The sequence below is a fragment of the Zerene cesonia genome, chromosome 28 (assembly GCF_012273895.1).
Source record: "Zerene cesonia ecotype Mississippi chromosome 28, Zerene_cesonia_1.1, whole genome shotgun sequence".
Taxonomy (NCBI): Eukaryota; Metazoa; Arthropoda; class Insecta; order Lepidoptera; family Pieridae; genus Zerene; species Zerene cesonia.
In genome coordinates, this window is record NC_052129.1 from 5,695,243 (window position 1) to 5,711,523 (window position 16,281).

Genomic DNA, 16,281 nt, shown 5'->3' on the forward strand with positions numbered 1-16,281 from the left:
CAAAGAAATATGAAATATTCCTTGAATCCTTGAATAGTGTATGTAGGTTGAACTTTATGAGGAGATTATTTTTATTATAGATTTAATTCCACGTAGGTTTTTCCTTCATTCGTCTTAATTTTTACCCGACGTTCCGAAAAGGAAGTTATTAATTTATTTATTTATGTATCATACTGGTATTGGTATTGTCTATTCGTTTATATTTATATTTAATTATTGTAAATTGGGTATTTATATTAAATTATGCATTATTTTATATTACTGTACTTATTTTTTAATATATATATATTTTGTTATACGCTGCCACTGTCAGGGGGTCAATGTGGTGTCCACTGAAAATCAGTGGAGAGTCTAAGTTCCTTTAATGGGCTTAGACTCTTTTACACTGAGTGGATCTCCTGTTTATATGAGGTTTATTTAGTGTGTTGTAAATTAGATCATTTTTTTATATTTTTTTATTTTTCCTTATATAAATAAATGTATTTTCTTTCTTTCTTTCTTTCTAATTCAAACGTTTTTTTTGATTGACATTCCCAAAAACGGAGGTTTTGAACTCGATCGTTTTTTTGTCACTTGGTCCCTTTTATAAATCTGGGAGGTACCACTCCCTCCCTAAGGACACTATATTAATATGTATCGATTGTATGACAGTTCACATAGCGAACACTGTTACGTAATATTTATAAGACAACATTTAATTACTGGTTGAAGCATAAAGAAAAACGAAATACTGAAAATACTGAATAAAAAAATAAATAAATGAATAAAAAAAAATTGATTTTACGCGAGTATTACACATTTAGAAATTCTCGTCTCCCGTGACCACGCTCGCTGTAAAGTGTTCGAAACGTCGGGTTAGTGATAAAATAAATAATATAATGAATAAATCGCGTTTAAAATCCGTTAAAAAGTTTTTAATTTCTAAATAAATTTGAAATTTGAATATACTATTATAAATACAATTGTGAAGTGTGCGCGTATAGTACAAGGATATGCATAGGAATGTATTTCACCATGCTAAAAGTAGCTTATTTCAGATTCCTAACTATCTCCAGTAAAGTCATATAAAAATACCACTCACTTGCGACGTGAAAAAAAATACCAACAAACACGTTCGCTTCACTACATAGTATAAAACAAAGTCGCTTTCTCTGTCCCTATGTCCCTGTGTATGCTTAAATCTTTAAAATTACGCAACGAGAGGCCCATATCCTTTTCCTTCCCTTTCCAGTCCTTTCCTTTATTCCTTTCGCCAATCCTTTCTTAATCCCTTCCCAAACAGTCGGCAATCCATTTGTAGAGGCGTAAGGTCTGCAATGGACCTTATGCCTCTATAAATGTTCATGGGCGGTGGTATCGCTTATCATCAGGCGACCCACCAGCTCCATTGCCGACAGTGACATAAAAAAAAAAAAAAAAACGAATTTTGATGGAATTTTCTTTAATAAGATAGAGCGATTCAAGAGGATGATTTATATGTATAATTACATCTATTAAACTGCTTCTATTAGTTTATAATATAAGGATTTTTCCTGCCTTTCCTTGGTATTCTAAGTTTTATTCATCATTTGATAGGATAATATCACAAATGATAGTTGGACGCGGTCGACATAATGTGACGTCATCACCATAAATTCAATATGGCGCTCTTTAAAGGAGGTTGTAACTTTTTGGGCACATAAATACGTAAAGCCATATAAAGGGTTATCTTGCCATATATTGATTGGTGAAATTGAGCTGGATTTTATGAATAATTAATTATTTAAATAACAAAAATTATCTATAGTATTCAGTCAGTCAAATAACAGTCATCGCATTATATTAGAAACAAACTGTTCATAACATTACAATTTTAATTCAAAGTTAGTGTATTGTCGTATGCTTAATCGTTCCTGTAAAATATATTTTTTAAGACAAAATCAATTTTGGAATTATTTAATGTTAAGTTATCATAAACATATATCACAAGAGACATAAATTCCTTATAAATTCAATTATATGAAAGAAAAGCAATCAACCATTTTCCATGGTTCAATCCCTAGGGCCTTATCTCAAATTACCACTAGAGAAAATATGTCTACAAACGATATTATGTAGCTAGTACGATAAGAAACGAAATAGTGAAGTAAAAATATTAATTGCCGATAGAATTAGCCCAGATCCGGGTTCCGAAAAATCTCATATCAAAACGGACCACAGTGACAAGCCTTTAAATTTGGAAAAGGCCCATTCAAAAGCAAAATTTTCACCGCCTACAAATTCTTCCTTGCTTCAAATGTACGTGAGCGGTACCCTCTTACGTGATTCGGTGTCTCACTCCAGTTCGACGGAAAAGCCTATTCACCTCTCGCTCCAGCACACCCACTCGCAACTCCTACGTGTACGTGATGACGGGGCGAGCTCAGCTCGCTGTGTTCAGTCTCACCCCAACCGCGACGGAGAGCGCGAGTTATGACAATAATTTGAAATTCGAACACAATTTTAAAACCATTCGCGTTCTGAAATGAAATTTTGACGTAGCGAACGTTGAACGGAATTCGATTTTTGTAAAAATATATTGTTGAACTGACTGATTCGACCCTTGCGTGTGTGTGTGCTACGTACAACAGGTGAGTGAATGTATTTAAGTGTTTCGTAGAAATTTGCGTATTCAATCCTTTTTATTGTTTTAAATATAGACAGACATTTCAATGAATATCTATTATAATGAATGAAAAAGTTATTAATTCTGTTAATTTCAATTTTAAATTGACAATAAAAGGACTTTCAATTTAAAAATATTCGATTGAAATTGATTAATTACCTGCAAGAGCGCCGCGAAGTTTTCTTTAATTATTACACATGTAAAACTATTATCCCTGGGGACAAGGGGCAGATGGCCGTTTCATTGATCGCTTGTACCTATAGGCAAGTAAGCTCTTACGATCTACCCTTACGTTTTGATAAGGTTTAGGTGGCGATGTTCCCGAAAGAAACGCTGCAAGATATTATCTTCATACGTCGATAATTTATATTATTTATTTTATATTCAGTTTGTTGTATTGTCCTTCACATTTAGTTAAATTTATTGTGTTATTGTGCAACAGGCCCTTGTGTTAGATTAGCGATGTTGAAAATAAAAATACACAAACAAAATGAAAATGATTAAACCAGTAACATGAAAATGATATAATGACATACTGTACGGTTTGGTAAAATTTGATACCTGTATGCTATTATACATTATACATTTTTCTTAATTAAAAGTGACGTCACTCGTTTTCGGTTTTTTATTTCTCTTTTTGTGTCTTAGCCTAAAATGAATGAACAAAAATTGGTGCAGTCGTTCTCAAGTTATGCGTACGTATACATACATTATGACGATTCATGTGCATTTAAATATGTACACGAATGCCACTATTTGCGTTCGACGTTAACCTTTGTCTTTCTCAAACTAAAACATTTTTCGTATAAACCGACTTTAAAAAAGTAGCAGTATCTATTACTCTACTGTATTTTGTGTTTGACTTTGTTACCTCAAACTTTAGATTGGCTGAATGAATTTTGATGATCCTTTTTTTATTTGAAAGCTGGTGGGCTTCATGTGGTCCCATTTAAGCTCGGTCTAGCTCAATTAGAAGGCACTTGAGTTTCTTGTAAAAAATAGTTCATAAATACTCTACGTCATTCATTTCGCTTAGAATCCATCATTATTTGCTCAGTTTGAACTCAATTTTACAAACACACGTCCTAACCTTACGATCATAGATTATATGAGAGAAAATATGTAAAAAAAAATCGACAACAAAACCACAACAGGAAAAAAGTTAGCCTTATAAAGGCAAAACAATTTTTATGAAATTACATGTACGTACAAAAAATTTATCTGTCTGTCCTATTCATTATTCACCGCTGAAGGTTTGCATTGTCAGTCAAAGCTGGATGCATAAGCCATATCAAGATGGAGTTAAAAACAGCCAATAAGTACCAATTAAAACAATGATATAATTAAATCAATATACAAAATTTCATATCTTTCCTTTCCGCCGTTGAGATCCAGTATCCACCTCCTGACTCCATCAGATCAGCTCAATAGTACTAGAATATTGCTTTTTTCCTAAACTGACTTCAGTATACAAACTTTTAGCTCAATCGGAAACCAGTAGCTAGTTTTTACTCGATTTTATCAAGATTCCATCATCAGATCTTGACTTGATGATAACGAGACATAATGGGGCTTAACGGGACACGCGATAAAACATAATAATAGCGAAACTTACAGCCGAATATAAATCTTCTCCTCGGTTAAAAATATCGGTTGAATATAACACGCATTGAGATATACAAATACAATTAGTCAATAAGACCTTGTAAGATTGCCATATTATGGCTTGTATTGCAATATTATTTATTTTAGCGAAATGTGATAACAAAAGATCGTCCATATTCAATCTTATCAAAAAATGTTCACCCGTTTCCGATTAAACCAAAAAATACTAAACAACAATTTCTTCATGTTTCACTTACATAGCTTGTATTTTATTAAAAGGAGTTTGTATATTTTACTTTGAATGAAGACCACCTCATTGGTTTAGTAGTTGGCAACTGTGGATTGTGAGATTGCAGTTTTAGGTTTCAGGTCAAATGTTACTGGATCTATCATTTATCTGTAGAAATATAGCTGTGCGCTGTTGAGTTGAACGGATAAACCATTAAGAGTGCGATTTTTTAAATTTATAATCTTATCTGTTTTGAAGGCGAAAGATCTTTATACGAAGATTTAGATTACAGAAAGATTATTTACACGAAGAAATTTTGTAATGTTTCAGTCAATATTAATATCATCAGACCATATTATTCACCCTATCATAATAAACAACAAACAATAATTTACAAACTAAACAATATATTACACACTTCCTATTCCTCGCTTCAGGCCCTAATCCACCAGGCTTGTCACATGTCGTCAATTTAATCCTAGGACATCATCAATTTGGCGCATCTGGTCTCAAATCTACTCCTTGATTAAGTCCGAGAACCACTGAACCAATGGTAGCTTAAAGCTGAATTCAATTTTATCATAAATTATGAATACAATGATAATAAAAGTTTATGATTATAAGCAAATGTGACCACGCGTCTGATATCTCGCTAAAATAAACAAACAAACACACAACTGCGTAATAGAAGTCGCTTTCCGCGGTAACAGTATAGGAGACAGCGAAACGGTTTGACGCAAATCGTAACGCGAACGCGTAAACTCTTGCGCATGCGACGATGCGCTCCCGATAGCTGTTTACCCGCTATGTTGGTGTGTGACGTCATCGTTGTTTTTATTTGTACCATCCGAAATTCAAAACAATTTTAGATTAAACTAATTTATATCTATACAATACGTGCCTAATAATTTTTGTTATTGATTACATGATTAAATTGTTTTAAAAATTAAAGCGTCTTTAACTAGACAAAATTTATATAGAAGCGAACACGGGAGGCGCCAGAAAATAATTAAAAAATAACCATCAATATCGGTTCAACCACTCGCGTGTTCTGAGGTAACAAGGCCAAACACAATGAATGGATAGCCTCCCTCCAAATTGGTTGAAAAGAATACGAAATGTAATTTATTTCTTACCTGCTTTTAATCTCATTTTCACTTCGTTAGCGTTCACAAACTTCATTAATATGGACCCTCCGTATAAATACAGTTTAAGTTAATATTGTCGCTAATTAAATGTAAATAAGTTAATTGCTAAAATACGCGTCAACCCTCCGCTTGATTGATTAAAAATGTTCTTAGCGGAGTTTTTTACACGCGCTCCCAATTATAGAAAAGAAATCTCATTCACTAAGCTAATAGTTTTTTAATTAAACGTTTTAAGAGTAAACTATGACGTAATTACATTTGATAATTTATTGGGTTATACCGTCTGGAATGGTTTCTGCTGTTGACACGCTTTATTAGCTTGACCTGTATGTTTGTATGTAATCATCTTCTTTAGACTTGATTTTGACCCATTTTAAATGTACAGATTTATTTCAAACTTTGTGTACTTCTCAAGGATCGGTGACAATACAATAATTTCATGCTTAGAACCTTGATTTGTATCGGATTATAAAACAGATATACTCAATAATATAATGAATAAATCGCGTTTAAAATCCGTTAAAAAGTTTTTAATTTCTAAACAGATATACTCTGTCATAGGTAGTGACACAATTTAGTTGATTCAATCAATAAAGCGTGTTTTTTCAAACTATTTTTTACACAATTTCATTTATAAATCAGATATATAGTAAATGAGAAAAAATAATCGAATCGCTCTAATAAATTACTTACCTACATAAAATTATTACCTATATTTTATTATTATCTCTATAAAATGTCAAAAGTCGCACACCCATATTAAAAGCGACAAACTCTATTTCAATAGAATTTACCCTTAGTTAGCCAGCCCTGATTTCCCTACAATTAAACAACGTCTTGCCAGCCCTACTGCGTTTTATGTAGGTAATAGTATAGTATTATCACATGTAACTCTCTAGTATTATGGAATGTTTTCTCACTAATTATCTACATTCTTGATGAGATTTTGAACCCACTGTAGACTCTTTTCCCCCTCCTCCCCCCACAATTTTACGCGTGCTCAGTTTTAGGCTAACTTGCGAGATTATCTCCTAGACACACAAGTGCTGAAACGCAAAACTAAATATCTCCGACTACTACAGTGGCGGACTATTCGACTTAATCAGCTTAGCTGTTTTAAGCCGAAACGGCAGCTCTACTATAGTTTCCCGGTTTATCTTACACAGCTAAAACCCGGCGAAATATCTGTATACGTCTCTTTGTATACTGCGGTCTGTCTTACTTGACACTTTTTTGATCCATACTAATTATATACAGCTGTTACTTTGCACCGAACTAAATCGCGCTGATGAAAATTACTTAGGTTGTCCAGTTATATATAGACTATATAATACATAGTGTGTAAAACCGTAGGGCATATATCATATAAGATATAAGATATTAGTAGATTGAAGTTAAATGGTTCTTATCTACATTTAATTACATCCGTTTATAATTGCTGAAAATGTGGTATAACACACAATAAAATACATACAGACAAACATAAAACCTCCTCCTTTAAAAATACGATTATTTTTAACCGATTATTTCGGAATCTAATATAATTATGATATTTGCATATTTTATATTTATGTACCAAATTAAAAGTTTAATTTTTGCAAAAAATTAATCGGTTATCAGATTCTAATACAAACCACTTAGTAAGATGCTGGAACTTACTGATGAAAGTTCCATCCCACAGAACCTCAGCTTCTAGAAGAAGTTCTATCTACATCATCACTGATACACAAAATAAAAACGTATAAGGAAGAAATTAAAGACTTTTAAACGGAATTAAAACGCGATTTATTCATTATATTATTAACCCGACGTTTCGACGACACTTTTCAGCGAGAGTAGTCACGGGACAACATAAAAACAAACAACTCGCGTAAAATCAGACACAAGATCGTATAAGGTTTTTAAATCAAATTGAAGATCCATTTTCTTTACAGCGGATTGTATATACGCAGATTTATAATGTCATATTTAGCTTATTATTACGCACATTATATTTAATTTAATTATTTTATCTTTATATTAATACGATATTAAATTATTTAATAGCAAAATCATCAAAATGTGCACAATGATTTCATAGCCATTAATCAGCGAACAAAATTTCAACTCCAAGTTAATGTTATCATTAGAATCCTTCGGAACCCTTTATACTTAGCCATTGAAAGCTCTGAGTGCTGTGAGGTGATGTCATGTACAATAACCTAACTCAATTAGTTGAGTGTGAATTAGTGAGGCGATAACGTGCCTCGAGGGACGGGTGAAGGACGAAGCTGTAGGGTTGGCACAAAAATTATACTTATCCTTAATATTTTAAATGCGATGCTGTTTCTTTGTCTTCCTTTTGTGTAGCAACAGAATGATTTTATGGTACGATTTTTCAGTCTGGAGATCGGAATTGCACAGTGATAAACGCCAGTTTTCAGGATTGCATACTGTTTAACTAACACATCACATGACATTTAAAAATAGAATGCAACAAATATAGAGAATTGTTATTACAAACTATACTAACTACTTACTCAGATCGTTTTTATATATGTGTGTTCGCGGATAACTTAGAAATACGAAAATTGTTCTGTCAAAAACATTAGCAATGCACGTGCTGCATTACCTGTAGCATATGCTGATTAGCTATCCTTTTAGCAGCACATAAATTATACATAATAAGTCCACATATTATTCGTTTTGTAAAGATTTTGCGTACCTCATTATGTGGTGTTAAATTAACTTTATTTCTTTCTTTCTATTTTCTTCCTTAATTTATAGAAAGTCATGAGGGCTTCGTTGACCGGTTGCTTATTTAAGGTATGCCATAATTGAAGATAAAAATAATATCACGAATACATGGTAATAGAAAATATTAATAAAATAAAAGGGGCAATCGTTTTCAACATTTTAACATAAATTTTATTTTAACCTATTACTTACTTCTACCCATTTGCGCAATAACCAAAAAATCCTATCCTACTAATATTGTAAATGCGAAAGTTTGTAAGGATGTGTGTGTGTTTGTTGCTCTTTCACGCAAAAACTACTGAATCAATCGCAATGAAATTTGGTACGTAGATAGCTGGACAATTGGAATAACATATAGGTAAGTTTTTATCCCGATATTCTTACGGGGTACGAACTTACGCGGGTGAAACTGCGGGGCGCAGCTAGTATTACAATAAATGTATACATAATTGATGAAGTGGCAGCCCTAGTTGTTTCTACTGTGGATTCTAGTTGATTAAAGCTTGCACTGGTGATAAATGTTATTACTATAGGGAGCCTTGAGAGCACTACTGACCTAACGCAATCTAGTTTATACCGTTTTTCCTTTTTGACGGATTTTTAACGTGATTTATTGGTGTTTTAAGATGGTGTTAGCTGTCACAGCTTGGGCTGCGTTAAAGATTATTTAGTTAAGGAATCTGTATATATAAAATGAATGTATATACGTAGTAATACTTTATTATCTCTAAACAATCAAATCGCTCCTTACTTTAAAATACATTCAAACGTTTCCGATATTAGCCCGAACAAACTGACTTCCATTTTTAATAGTCGCTGTTTATGTTAGAATAAAACGATAGATTAGAATTTTATTATTATTAGGCAACATTATGTTGCTGAATTAATTTGCCTTGCTTATAATTTAATTATTCTTTTATAGATATCCTACTAATATCATAAATGCGAAAGTTTGTAAGATGTGTGTGTATTTGTTGCTCTTTCACGCAGACTACTGAACCGATTGCAATGAAATTTGGTACATAGACAGCTGGACAACTGGAATAACATATAGGCAACTTTTCGATATTCTTACGGGATACGGACGTACGCGAGTGAAACCGCGGGGCGCAGCTAGTAAACTTATGTATCACGAACTAATAACGCAGTAGAAATTTGTAATGAATCCGATCAACTGAAAATCAAACTGCAATATCAATTTTGTTGACATAAAAGCTTGTAACAGCATTATCTGGGGATATCGAATATTAGCGACGGAATTGACGTCCGTTCAGTTAAAGTGCTTGTTAATTGAACGCGTGATAGTTATACAAGTTTTTTTTCTGGCTGTGTTTATTTAAAACACAATACGACATGAAGAAATGGGCCAATGATCAGTACTTGTGAAATGAGTGCATTAAATTTTAACAGTATTTGTTCTTTATTTTATAGAGTAACTATACCATAACTTGTGTTGAATATTAAGAGATAAGTTAATATGGAGAATTGGACCAGCTCGCACTACCTACCCAGGAGATCGCTGTGAAATGTTAGCGTGCTCCTGAGTTACGTTCTGTGAGTAGCGGATCCAGAGGCTCATTTCCTTTTCATATTCCTTTATTCACGTCAATCCTTTATTTATCCTTAACTCCTTAAAACGGGTAACGCATCTCCGCCCCCTCTCTGACAAACATTCATGGATGTTGGGAATCGCTTACCATCAAGCGATACCAGCTCACTTGCCTTCTATTACATAAAAAAAAACATTCATCACGATATTTCGTTAGCTTCGAAGAGTAAAGTATGCCAATACAGTTCTAATTGAATCATAAGAGCTTAAGTAAAATCTTATTCAGTCAGTTTGCATAATTTTATGTGTACCTTCGTAACAAACACCCCCATTTGCATAATTTGTTATAACAAACCCTATATGTTTATTTTAAAGGGACAATCTACCTAACAATGGAGATAATACAACTTAGTAAAAAACGAAGGGTATTTATGTTTGTATGCATTTTGTGTTTATATCTAAGATTTTCTAAATCTAGAGAGCTTAGTAGAATTTATCGTTGAAAATTGTAGGATATTTGACGAAATAATAAAAGATAAGGACTTGAATTATTTTTATCTAAAATCTCCTCCCAGCTCCGCCCGTTAACTGAGATAACCTAAAAATATAGCCTTTGTTACAAAAATTATTAAATTTTAGACAGGCCGATGTTAGAACTAACTTATCTTACTTTAAGACTAGAAAAGACTAGACTCAGAAAAGCTTTCTATTTAAGATTAAGATACTTGAGCTGTAGCTGCATATATTATGTCGTATTTGGGGTGGCGTAAATAGATATTTCTTTATAGACGAATGAAGAAATTAAATCAGCGTAATCAAATTCAAAGTTTTCTACATTTACAAATTCCTTTACAATAATATATTATAATAGTTTAAAAAAAAACTAAAAAACACGCTTTTATCATATTTTACAAATTGAAAAATAGAATAATTTTATCAAATTAGTGTATTGTCATCGGTCCTCAATAAATCTACAAAGTTTGAACGAAATCTGGCCGTTTAAAGTGGGTCAAAATCGCGCCCAAAGAAGTCGGTTACAAACCAACATACAGGTGAAGCTAATAAAAAGCGTGTAATAAAGGCTTTAATTCTAAATTAAATTACGAAACTAATTTATTCATAACTATTTTAGTGAAAATTAAATTTCTCTTGAAAACCCTGTTAAAAAAATATACCTCCATTTTAATGGATATTTTTAGAAACAACCCAATTAATTAAAAAACCTCTGTCAAGGTTACACATTCTCTGAAGATTGAAGCCTTAAAGAAACGCGAACAAACTTTCTTTTTCCTTACTTTTTCAATGTGTTTACTTATCAAAACCTTGAGAATATTTCGCTGATGAAACTTTATGATATTACGACCTCATAATATTGCGAAAGTACCCATACTTTGTCGCGACCACCGCAAGTTGAGAAAATCAGTTAAGCGCGAGAAGACTCGTGACTCTAAAGGTACCATACAAATAAGGTAAAGAGTAACTACAGTTGGAATAGGTCACCCATCCGAAATACTACCATGCCAACCGTTGCTTAACCTCTATTTGTTATTTGTTATTGGGGTATCAGAAATATATCGTCTTTGAAGTTGAACTATCTTACTATCATGGTTCATGAGATAACTGCACACAGACAGACAGCGAATTCTTAGTAATAGTTTCATGCCCGATGGAACCTAAGTGAAACCATAAAAAAATAAACTCTGTTTCAGAGGGATAAATATCTTGAATTTTAAATCTCTAAAAAATACACAAAATTAAAATTAAGCCTTTACTCAGAAGTATACCTACTATTAAAAGGATTTTCAAAATAGCTTCAGTAATTCCGAGTTAATCTCGCACAAACACATTGTTCATTGTAATAAAAGGACAGATAGTTCAAATGCAAATCGATTCGTTTTATAATTCAGCGATTCTATGAGAGCCCTTCAATCGTGTGGGTGCTACGCCTATATTTAGGTTTAGGTAGATTATCTAGACCGTTATAACGCTATGTGGGCGGATTAATTCATTTTCGCGCAGTGAACCAGGCTTAATACCGTATTTTAAATAGTCCGATGATCTAGGGGTTCTTTTTTATAATATTAAGGATATTTCCTGTTGAAACTATATAAGGCCATGCCATAATTATAGGGGTGGATCGCTAATTCATTATGTTATAAACTAGGATCCGCCCCAGGCTTTTCTTGTAGGTTTTATCCCTCCATAGGAGCCTTCCTTGTGACTATATAGAAACACTTGCTGCACCCCGCGGTTTCACCCGCGTAACTCCATATGCCATTGGAATATCGGGATAAAAAGTTGCCTATATGTTATTCCAGTTGTGGAGCTGTCTACGTACCAAATTTCACTGCAATTGGTTTAGTAGTTTTTGCGTGAAAGAGCAACAAACACACACACATCCTTACAAACTTTCGCATTTATAATATTAGTAGGATTAAAAAATATCGAATTAGTCGAAGTGTTCTCGTTTCGTTTGACGCTTAGATATTTGGCGATTCATTTATCAAAAAGAGAGGTGTTATATGTTTACCTTGGCCGTGTACCATACCACAGGTATATACACTTTCTGTGGTTGGTAGCTCTGAAATGGATAGACCGATTTTGAAACGATTCTTTCTATTTTAATGACAGTTTATTTGTGTGCCTAACAAACGAAATTAAGGATGGCAAACAAAACGAAATAGCTTTGGGATTTTATTAAATGACGGTGGTAACTAGACTCGATAAGCACTCTTACTTAAAAGAAATAAGTACAGAAAATACAAGTATGAGATTTATTACATCATAGACTCTGATTTATCTTTTTTTGCTAAGAACAATTTATCAGCTAAATGAATTACGTTCCGACGTTCATTAATTTTTAATCAAAGCCTTTGTGTTTAATCTGTGGGAAGTTAGCGAGTTGCTAGTTGAAATCCAATTATTGTGAACTAGTTTGGCCACGTGGATGCACTCGTCTATTATTAGAATAGAATATCCTGTATGAAATATAGTAACACTATATTTAGCGCGTTACAGCCTAGACCACATCTCAACTTACCATCAGGCGAGATCGTGGTCAAGCGCTGTCCTATTAAAGATTAAAGAAAAAAAATTACTATTGTCGGATATTAATTGTGTTTTAATATTATATGGATTGTCATTTAAAATACAGATGTCGCTTTTCATAACTTGTCAAAACTTGTTTAGCTTTTGGTTCCTAGAAGTCAAATCACTTAGAAACGGCACGCATTCGTGCGGATTGTGCTGTGGTGTGCGAACGTTGTTTATTCAATGTTCGACCCAACTACCCTCACTTTTAGAAATTAAAAACTCTTTAACGCATTTTTAACGCGATTTATATTACTAACCCGACGTTTCGAACACTTTACAGCGAGAGGTCACAGGGAGACTGAAAGAGACGCTTAAATCCGTTAAAGAGTTTTTAATTTCTAAATGTATAATACTCGCGTAAAATTTCGAACACAAGAAAATACTACCCTCACTTTGTTAGTAGCCTTTGTGACTGGCTGCTGTTTGTTATCAACTGACTATATTAATTAGACATTTGTGTAGAATTACAGTACATTCTTATTACGATAGAACTAATATTCAACACGGGGTGTGTTTTTTTTTATTTTTATTTAACTATTATTATTATTTAACTTGAGTTCTAGTAAAACCTAACGTCATCATCATCAGCCCATATATGTTCCCATTGCTGGGACACAAGCCTATGAGGGTATGTTGTATTGTTATTATTTTTCTTTATTAAAAAACTATAGGTGTTATGTATATGTATATGACGAGGGAAGCGACTTTGTTTTATACAATACTAGCTGTGCCCCGCGGTTTCACCCGCGTAAGTCCGTATCCCGTAGGAATATCGGAATAAAAAGTTGCCTATATGTTATTCCAGTTATCCAGCTGTCTACGTACCAAATTTCATGGCAATTGGTTCAGTAGTTTTTACGTGAAAGAGTAACAAACATCCATACATCCATACTTACAAACTTTCGCATTTATAATATTAATAGAATAGTGATTTCACCATCAAAGTTCAATACACAATCTAAAAATATATACAGGGTGTAGCTACCAGAGCGTAAAACAACAGAGAGCACTCTGTATAACAGGGGTTGGGCATAGATTGCATCCAACGTCGTGAAGTGTTTACGCTCTACTGCTCAAATCGCCTAGCCCGCTAAGAATACATATAGACGTTTCATATACAATGCTCCGTTTTATATACTTTGTAGTTCTGATGCATTTAATTTATGTATCCTTCGCTTAGCACGGGTGTTATGCATAATAGAGACGTTAGCCTTCCCCTTGAATCAAATTCAATTGCTTACTTAAATTTGAGTCATCATTTGTTAATTCAGCGAAACTGCCTTAAGCGTCGCTTTTCACTTGTGAATATACATAATTTTATAATTTGCCATCTTTTTTTAATGTCATAACGGGCAGCTGACAACATAACGCAAAATACCAAAACAAATTCATCGAAAACTGATCACACAATACTGGTAACTGCTCCACACCATTGAGTAAGAATGAAGCGATAATAAAACTTGGTTAATTGATAAAGCAATTAGTGCTTGCGCATTACTGCCATCTGGACTCGTTAAGTTTGCCTAAATTGACTTTAATGTTGGCAATTAACAAGCTTTCTAGAGATGCTAAAATTAGTAGTTGCATGGCATGCATTTATTAGACGTCTAGATGCCTAAAACATCTGACTAACTTATCTGTTTATTAGCTTACCGCCTGCGGACTCGCCGGCGTCAACAAAAGAAACTAAGTTAAAGTCTATGTCGCTCTATGGCTTTCTATCTCCAGACGCGAAAATCGTACCATAAAATCGTCCCAATGCATCGTGAAAAAAAGACAAACAAATACACTTTCCCATTCATAATATTATAGTAACCATTATATATAAAGGGGCAGTAGCCCCCGCCAAGACGAGCCAAGTAACTTGAAAGGGACAAACTCGATTCTCGTAAGGCTTCGCCGGAGTTTTCACCGCTCATAGATTTTGGGTTATACCAGATAGACAAAATTTTCAAAACAACTATATATCTATAGACAATAAGTACTCTTAAATTGTAATACTTTTCACTTTCACTAAATAAATTTAATTTTAAATGTATTTGTACACTACGTCTATAATTGGCCGTGGTTTATGTATGAAAAGGTGTTATTCCGACAAATCCTGATTTGTGATCTTTGCTCGTTTTATGTATTTTTGTACCTCAAATCAAAACTCCAAACATTTGAAAAATTCATTAAAAAAAATAATTTATAGAGCAATACAAACTCCGGATCCTTGGTACAGTGTTTAACGAATAATCATGGACCCGAGGGTACTGGTACGGGCTCGATTCCCGGTGGGGAGTTACAAAAAATGTCTCGGTGGGGCAGGACACAGAAGGCTGATCACCTACTTATCCACAATTAAAATCAATCAGTGAAACAAATGTATATCACCTGCTCCATTCCCCACTGAGGGACATGGGACTCCTCATTTTAGATTATAAGCTGGCCAGCTGCTTTTCCTATTATCAATTTTTAATTGCTATTTGTGATATGTAAATATTTTCGTATGTATATGCTTCTCTTTTTTAAGCTGGTTACAATACGTAGACGCACGATCAGGTGCAATATCTCCTCATTTTCTCACCCATTCAAAATTAAATTACTCTTATAAGATTGCGAAGGATACAGTAAACTAATAAACTCGGAAGCGTCAGATTCTATTCATCTTGAAGACGTTGAAACTATCTGTCTTGGGACAGCGCAGGGCCGGACTCGAGCAAATAATATAAATAACAATAATTATACAATTTAAGTGAAATATACACAATGTTGTTATTTATTTAATACTAGAATACTCGTCCCGGCTCAGCACAGATGATCTATTCAAATTATATAGTGGATATATCTAAATATATCTAGATATAAAATGCATTATTATGCATGTAATTTTTGCAAAATACGTCGTTCATCCTGTTGTTTCTCATTATTTCAGGTAGATGTCACTTAAATTTATTTTTTTCATTTCATTCCACTTATAATTACAATGTGCAAGCCCTTGTCTCACATTTCCCAGGCCATTCCTTCTTTTTAATTTATTCAGTCAATTTATTCTTCCCTTAACCTTTATCTAAAAAAGGACAGCTAGAGAAAGTACATTCGCAAAGGCTACCTCTGCGAATACTCATGGGCGGTGATGGTAGCTTACCATCAAGCGAACCATTCCCTCAGTTGCCGGCTATGTAGAAATTCGCCCATCACTTTCAAAATATCACAAACTTTAACGGATTTTTTATTTGTTTTTGTTTATTTATATTATTTTAATTATTTTGTTTATTCGAACTCTACATAAATG

The 16,281-nt window shown here is 33.4% G+C and overlaps 1 protein-coding gene across 1 annotated transcript in view; it reads left to right on the forward strand.

Moving 5' to 3' along the window:
• Positions 1-2,432: 2,432 nt before the first annotated feature.
• The window catches only part of LOC119837597, a 48,928-nt gene continuing 35,079 nt past the window's right edge, over positions 2,433-16,281 (forward strand). The window contains exon 1 of the mRNA XM_038363248.1: positions 2,433-2,609. The gene's annotated coding sequence lies outside the window, so the exon portion shown is untranslated. The remainder of the gene's footprint in view (positions 2,610-16,281) is intronic.